The 7,967-nt window shown below is 24.1% G+C and overlaps 1 pseudogene; it reads left to right on the top strand.

Moving 5' to 3' along the window:
* The first annotated feature begins 5,128 nt into the window (after positions 1–5,128).
* On the top strand, positions 5,129–7,524 carry LOC145957732 (uncharacterized; annotated as a pseudogene).
* The last annotated feature ends 443 nt before the right edge of the window (positions 7,525–7,967 follow it).

The following is a 7,967-nucleotide window of genomic DNA, read 5'->3' as shown; positions in this document are numbered from 1 at the left end:
TTTAGTGATGGATTTTTCCCTCTCAAAATTCCGTCACAAATAGGTTAAAATATTTTGTGAAAAAATTTGTGACGAATTATTCCCTCTCAAAATATTAAATTTTATTTATGACACTTTTATATTTAAGAATTATGCATAATTAAAGAAAATATGTTAAATATTTTTAAAAAATAATAATAATAATAAAAATATTTTATTTCATTAAAAGACTGAAAAAATTATGAAATTTATTTAATTAAATAAAAAATTGTCAATTTTGAGCATAAGAAATTAAGACATTCATTAAAAATATTTATAAAAAAAACTTGTGAAATTAAAAAAAAAAAAGAGTATTAATTTAATTTTGGCTTAATTACATTTTTGTTCCCTCAAGTATTGTAATTGTGCAATTTTGATCCCTAAGGTTTTAATTGGATAATTTTAGTCCCTAAATAATTGTAATTGTGCAATTTTAGTTCTTTAATTTTTAATTGAACAATTTTAGTCCCTCAAATATCATAATTGTACAATTAGAATGTCTCCCATTAAAAATTTAATAATTTTAAAATTTTAATATATATATATATATATATATATATATAAAATAATTTAAAATTATATAATTATTTGCTTATTTAAGTTAGCATATACTATAATTTTTATTAATGTAACAAATGATATATATTTAATATTACTAAATAAATAAAATGTATATATTATTAATAATTTAATATTGCTAATAAATTAATATCAATAATATTTTTAGTATATTTATAGATAAACTCATAATTTGATAAATATAACTTAGTATATGTTAATATAATTTTACAAAAATATAAATATACTAGATAAGATATGTATATTTATAATTAATATACTTATAATTTTGTAAAAGTATATTAATATATAATAAGTTATATTTATCAAATTATGAGTTTATCTATAAATACACTAATAATATTATTGATATTAATTTATCAATAATATTATAAAAATAATAATATATAAATTTTATTTATTTAGTAATAATAAACAATTATACTAATAGAAAATTCGGGATGTTACAATTTGATATATTAATGAAAATTATAATACACGTTGATTTGAATAGACAAATAATATAATTTTAAAATATTGTATATATATATATATATATATATATATATATATATATATATATATATATATGTATGTATATATAGTAAAATTATGAAATTTTTAATGAGAGAGACTAAAATCACACAATTATGATATTTAATAGACTAAAATTGTTCAATTAAAAATTGAAGGACTAAAATTGCACAATTGCAATCTAAAATTACCCAATTAAAATCTTAGGGATCAAAATTGCACAATTACAATACTTAAAAGATCAAAAATACAATTAAGCATATAATTTTTTAGCTAAAAAAGTTAAAAATGAATGTGTAATTAGAAAAGTTTAAAATATTTATTTTTTAATTTAATAATTTAATTATAATATAATAAATTTTAAAAAAACTTATAAATTAAAGTAAAGAAATTAGAAGTGTCAATTTATTTTTCTAAGTTATTGATTTCTTATTTTTTAGTTTAGTTGTTTATTGAAAAATGTCTTTCTAATGTCATAATTTTATAATTTTAAAGTGTAAATTTTTAGTTAAAAAATTAAAAGTTTCTTATTTTATGTTAATAAAATAATATCTTTTAATTTCTTTATTTTTATGTTTAAAAACAAACTATAAATTAATGTAATTTAGATTTAAAAGTGACAAGGATAATTTACAAGTTTTTAATTATTTTTTTAAACTTTAATTGCTTCTAAATGAAGGAAAACAAGTAAGAAAACAAGATATCTTAAAACCCTTCATTGAGTCATATCTAACAAATTATGAGAAACAATCTCACACTCTAGTGAATAAATTTTTATCAATACCATAGTACTTGACTCAACCATGGGTTTGACAGTAACACATGGTCGTTATGAATTCGATTAACAAGAACATGGAGAGGTTGGGAACCTTATATCGAAGATTTAATTCGAATGAAAATAGAAAGTACTACTACTGTGATGAATTGGAATGCATATTCGATAAACCCTAAACACTTTGATTTTGAAATGCAAGAATTGCTTTGCTCCATCCTCTTTCAACCGTCAATAATTTATCTGTTTTAAATTATGTCTTATTTTTATTATAAAAACCAACAAAACTGTAAAATTGGATAACCAACAAAACTACTACATGGAGGTTATTTTTTAATAAAGTGGAGACCAAAACCTTTGTATTTCTTTTATCTTTAGTTAAGTTATAAATAAGTTTAAATTGATTTTTTTTTAAAAATGAGTAAGCATGATTTAGATTATAAAAAATGACTAAACGTAATAATTTATTGTAGATTTTATTTATAATTTTTTTTTTGGAAAAAACTCAAATGAAATCAAATTTCTAAATAAAATATTCAAAATAACATAAATTTAGTTATTTGAAATTTTGTAATTAAAAAACCATAAGAATTATATAAATTTCAAAATTCAAAATTAGGCTAATTTTAAAATTGAATTTATAATAAAATATGATTATATATTTAAATTTTTAAAAATGAATTTAGAAATTATTGAAACGATAATTTATATTTATGTTATTTTATATAAAAAAAAATGAACTTGATAAATAGAAATATCTTAAATTTAGATTTTTAATAAGTTGAATATGTAATAACTCAAAATTGCTGGTGGCCGGAACGGGCCGTTTCAAAAGTGAAACGGGCCGTTCCGGAATAAGAAAAATGCCCAAAACTGGAGAAACAGAACGGCCCGTTCTCATAACCAGCAGAACGGCCCGTTCTGCTTCTCCAATATAGGACATTTTTGTTATTCCGGAACGGCCTGTTTCACTTTTAAAACGGCCCGTTTCGTCTACTGTTACGGAATAAATTTAAATTCAGTATAAAAATAATAAAAAAATGATTATAAAAACTAAAATTAAATAACTTAGTTAAAAAATGACTATAATTAATAATTTAATGTAAAATTTGTTTAAAATTTTTTGAAAATAAATAATAAAATAAATCCTCCCTTTCGTCTTCTTCACTTTTTAGAAATGTGTTGACAAGATAATGGATAATATATTTATTTTTAGATAAAACTTAAATGCAATATTAAATGCTAGAGGGAACCGGCCAAGTTAACTATATATAGAGTATCATACAAAGAAGGAGAGTGACACTTAAGTATTCCTAATTAAGATTTATATTAAAGTTTATATTAATATTTTATTATTGAATTTATTGTATTACCCTTTATCAAATTTTTCTGGTATTAAGTGCATTTATATATTTAGAGTTTTATAAATGTTACACTCAAAATGTGAGGAAATGTATTAAAAATTTTATATTGAATAATGATATAACTAAAATAAAGTATATATAAATAATAAAAATTCTTACATTACAAATCACTTATATATATATATATATGATTAAGAAATAACTTATTTAAGATATATTATATAATAAGTTTTTATATAATAAGATCTTAATTATAATTAACATTAAACATTCAATGAATTCGAATAATGATATGTTTTAAGAAATAACTTCTTTAAGATCTTATATAATAATTTTTAGAGATTTAATGAATTGAGTAAAATTTATATTAAAGATAATATATAATTAAGATTTGTAAGTTATTGATTATAATACTTTTTAGTTACCGTATTTACCAAAAAATTATTTTTAATTAAAATATATTTTAGAATTTTAGTTAATTCATTATCATTCACTCACTTGATTAAAAAGTGATAAAATATAATTAATTTTTAATTAATTTAATAAAATATATATCTAAAATCTGTAACAATTTCTTAAATACAAATATTTAATTAATTAATTTTAATATATACTAAATTTAATATTAAAAAATTTATAAATATTTTAGTTATAATTTTTATTATCTTTTGATTTAATATTGGATTTCTTTTGATTATGAAAGATATTTACCTGGATTTGAGTTATGATTGTTATAATCTTTTGATTTAATATTGGATTTTATTTATTATAAAACATAATAAATAAAATCTAAAATCTAGAGCAATTTCTTTGATACAAATATGTAATTAATTTTAATATATAATAAATTTAATATCAGAATATTTATTATAATTTTAGTTATGATTTATATAATATTTTGATTTAATATTAAATTTCTTTTGATTATAATATTTTAATATATTTTATTTAAAATATCAGTTAACATATTTTATTATATTTTCATTTTTATTTATTATAAAATAATTATAATATTTAATTTAGAATTATGAAAAAAATAACTATTATAAGATTTAATTTATTTAATTTCATTATTTATTATAATACTTTTTGGATAATATTTTGTAGATATGTGGTTGATTTTGAGAATGATCATGTTTTGATATGTATTAAAGTGCTCTATGGGTTCCTACGGGAAACCTTTTTATGAGAAAGAGACAAAATAAGAATGTTTTGATCATGTTTACGGAAACCTGTTTAATGATAACGAGAAAAAACATATTTTTATCATGTAAATTAAAAAATACTCGTAGTAATATATTTGAAAGTAAATTTGTTAATTTTTTTAAAAAGATAAATTTATTAATATCATTAATATATAATAGACTTTTATTAGGATAGACTAAATTTTTAAAAAGGTTAGACCTATAAAAAATTCATAATAAATAATAAATCAGATATGTATATTCCAAGTATGGATTAACTTATTTTCATCCCTAACATGATATAGATTCAAATATATAAAAAAAATGGTTTTAATTTAAAATAATTTTATTCATACAATATTATTTTAATTATAGTTTATAAATTTGCATAACATCATTAATAAAATATGTTTAAAATTGAAATGATATTTTTATTTAATTAGTATTTATTAAAATAATGAATGAAATTAAAAATTTTCATTAATTAGATAACCAATTAAAAAAATTACTTATTAATTTAAAATTCCATATAACACAGACTAAAATGACACACAATTCTGAAAAATAAATATATTTTAAAATTTTAATTTTCAAAAATAAACATTATAAAACACATTATTCTAATATAATTTTAAACATTAAAACAACCTTTTTTTAATGGAATTAATGTAAGTTTTTTGATAATCATTTTTATTTAATATTTAATAAAATTTATTCATATTCTGCTTAATAATAAAGAGTATGTTAGAAAATCAGATTCGATCCATCGAGCGCATGCTCCGAAAGGTAACCCTAACCCTAACCCTATTTCATCTTTTCCATTCCTTTCTATTCATTTCTCCGAATTCGTAAAGCAGAGTTTGCCTCCCGAGGCGCGAGAGGCGCAGGAGCAGAAGTTAGAGGGACTGAAGAAGCAGCAGGAGATTCACACGCGCCTCGCCGCCGAGCGTAAGATATTCCTGCGCGACCGCAAGATCAAGTTCTTCGAAAGGAGGAAAATCGAAAGATGAATCAGACGCCTCGAGAAATTGCACCGTCTTCTTCTTCTTCCTCCTCCGACCAGCTTTCCGCTCTCAAACAAGATCTTCAATATGTCATGGTCTGTATTACGCTATTTTTTTTTGTAGTGATGACATAGCGAGAAATGTTGACTTAAAATCTGTTGTTGTTCTATTTCTGTTTGCAGTACTTTCCTAAGAATGAGAAATACGTTCCTTTGTTTACCAGCGACGATGATTCGGAGATTATTGACAGGAGAATGGGCTGCGCAAACAGATTGAAGATAGGTTAATTGTAGCTGCTGCAAGTGGCAAGGATTTAGAAGGTTCGTTTATTTTCATGATTCGTGCCGTCATATATGAGTTTAGAATGTTGATGCTCTACGAGAGATTTGTTTTAGTTGTGTGAGCCCTAGATGAAATTGTTGGTTGAGTTTGGTTCTGTGTGGATAAATTTTTCAATAAAAACTTACAGAGAAGAAAATGAGCACAGAAAATGAATTAAGCTTCTCTTATAAGTTAAAATTAAATGAGTGGGATTCTATGAATTAGCTAATGAATAAGCAAATTTGAGCTTATAGTAGAAGTTGAATTCATTTTACCTTCTTATTTTCTTCTCTAATAAGTATTTATTGAGAAATTTTTTCACACGGGCCTGTCAAAAAAATTAGGAAAACTAGGTCAACCCGCATCGATGTGCCTGAAGCTCTGCTTTGTATTTTTAAAAAAATAAATATGCCTCTGTGTTTATGCTGCATTCCCGTTCCATAAATTGTCAACTTGATTTTGTGCTGTTGTCAGAGACTGGCAGTGAGGATGACGGTCTTTTGGATCTGAGTGGTGATGATTTTTTCCTTGCTGGGAGTTCTAGTGATGAAGCAGATGCAGATGATGAATGGACAGACAAAAGCATAAGGTCAGTGGGGATGTTTTAATCCTTTAGCAATTCTAACAATGAGAATTTCATATATACCCTGCGTGCATTAAGGTAAAGGAGAATTAGAATGTTAAAAGAAGAGTAGCGGAATCAACCCTCACTTGTGATGTTGGTATTAATGAAGTTGAAGCCACATTTATTTATGAAACTTCTGGCGTTTGTACAGCATTATGCTAGGAAAATATTCCAAATGCATTTTTTTTTGGAAATTTGCATTAATGATTAAGATGCAGCAAACATATTTTATTTTGATGGAATTTGCTATATAAAATTTTCTATTGGTTGCAGGGAGCAGGCTTCCAGTGCTTCTGGTAAAGGCGTGTCTGGCATGTCCAGTGATGAAAAAAATCAGGTCTAACAGTAAGAGTAGCAACTGTGTTTTAATTCCCAATATTCTATGCTATGAAATATATAGTCACAAACTATTTTGCAAATTTTGAATATCTTTAACCTTTTTATAGAAGCTGATTTCTACTAGAGCTTTGATGCCTCCACCTCGTCCTTCAAACATGAAGTTGTCAAGGTTTGGGTCATCTTCTGGTCAAAATTCATCTATGCAGAGATCTGAGATTTCTACATTGAGCAACACATCAAATAGCAAAAGCAACTCAGACTTCAAAGTAAGGGGATCCTTAAGATCAGGGACAAGTCATGGTAGTAGTCTAAGTTCCAACTCTGATGCCCACAAACCTCGGAGGAAGAGAAGACCCAAGAAGAAAAAGAAGCAGGTTTATTACCTATGATCTGTCTTGGATTTTATTAATTTTAAGAATTTTTCCCCTGTATTTGAATTTTTGTATGATTTGATTTGGAATTTTCAACATGTTGCCTCTATTAATTGTATGTTTGGTAGATAGGTATAAGGTCATTAAGCAATCCAGCTTAGTAAAATTAGGTTGCTTCATGTGTATTGTTTGAAGGGTTTAGGGTTTAGGGTCTATGGATTTTCATCATTATCTACGGATTTTTTCCGTAGATAATGCTGATTTTTCTTGTAGTGTTTAGCCTAGAATAATAGGCTCTGGTAATCGATTACAAGACTTGGTAATCGATTACAACGGTTTATTTTCAAGTTGTAAAGTTTAAATTCAAATTTGGAATTTTCATCTTCTGGTAATCGATTACAAAGAAATGGGTAATCGATTACCAGAGAACCTTTTAATAAGTAAATTTCGAACATATGATTTTCATTGTCTAGTAATCGATTACATTTGTAGGTAATCGATTACCAGACTCTTAAAAACAATGGTTTTCTCAAATTTAGTCATCAACAGTTAGTGAGGGATTCATCCCAGTTAGTGAGGGATTCATCCCAGTTAGTGACGGATAAAATCTGTCGCAAATTGTGACGGATTCTACTTAATTAAAGTCATCACAGTTTGTGACGGATTTAATCCCTCACAAATTGCGAGGGATTAAATCCCTCACAAATTGTCACGGATTCTACTTAATTAAAGTCATCACAGTTTGTGACGGATTTAATCCCTCACAAATTGCGAGGGATTTAATCCCTCACAAATTGCGACGGATTTTTATTAATTTCTAAACATTTATTATTAGAAATTAGTGATGGAAATTATACTGTTTGTGATGCCTTAATTC

This window comes from Cajanus cajan, chromosome 5, assembly GCF_000230855.2.
Source record: "Cajanus cajan strain Asha chromosome 5, NIPB_CcT2T_4, whole genome shotgun sequence".
NCBI lineage: Eukaryota > Viridiplantae > Streptophyta > Magnoliopsida > Fabales > Fabaceae > Cajanus > Cajanus cajan.
This window is presented reverse-complemented; position numbering and strand designations above follow the sequence as displayed.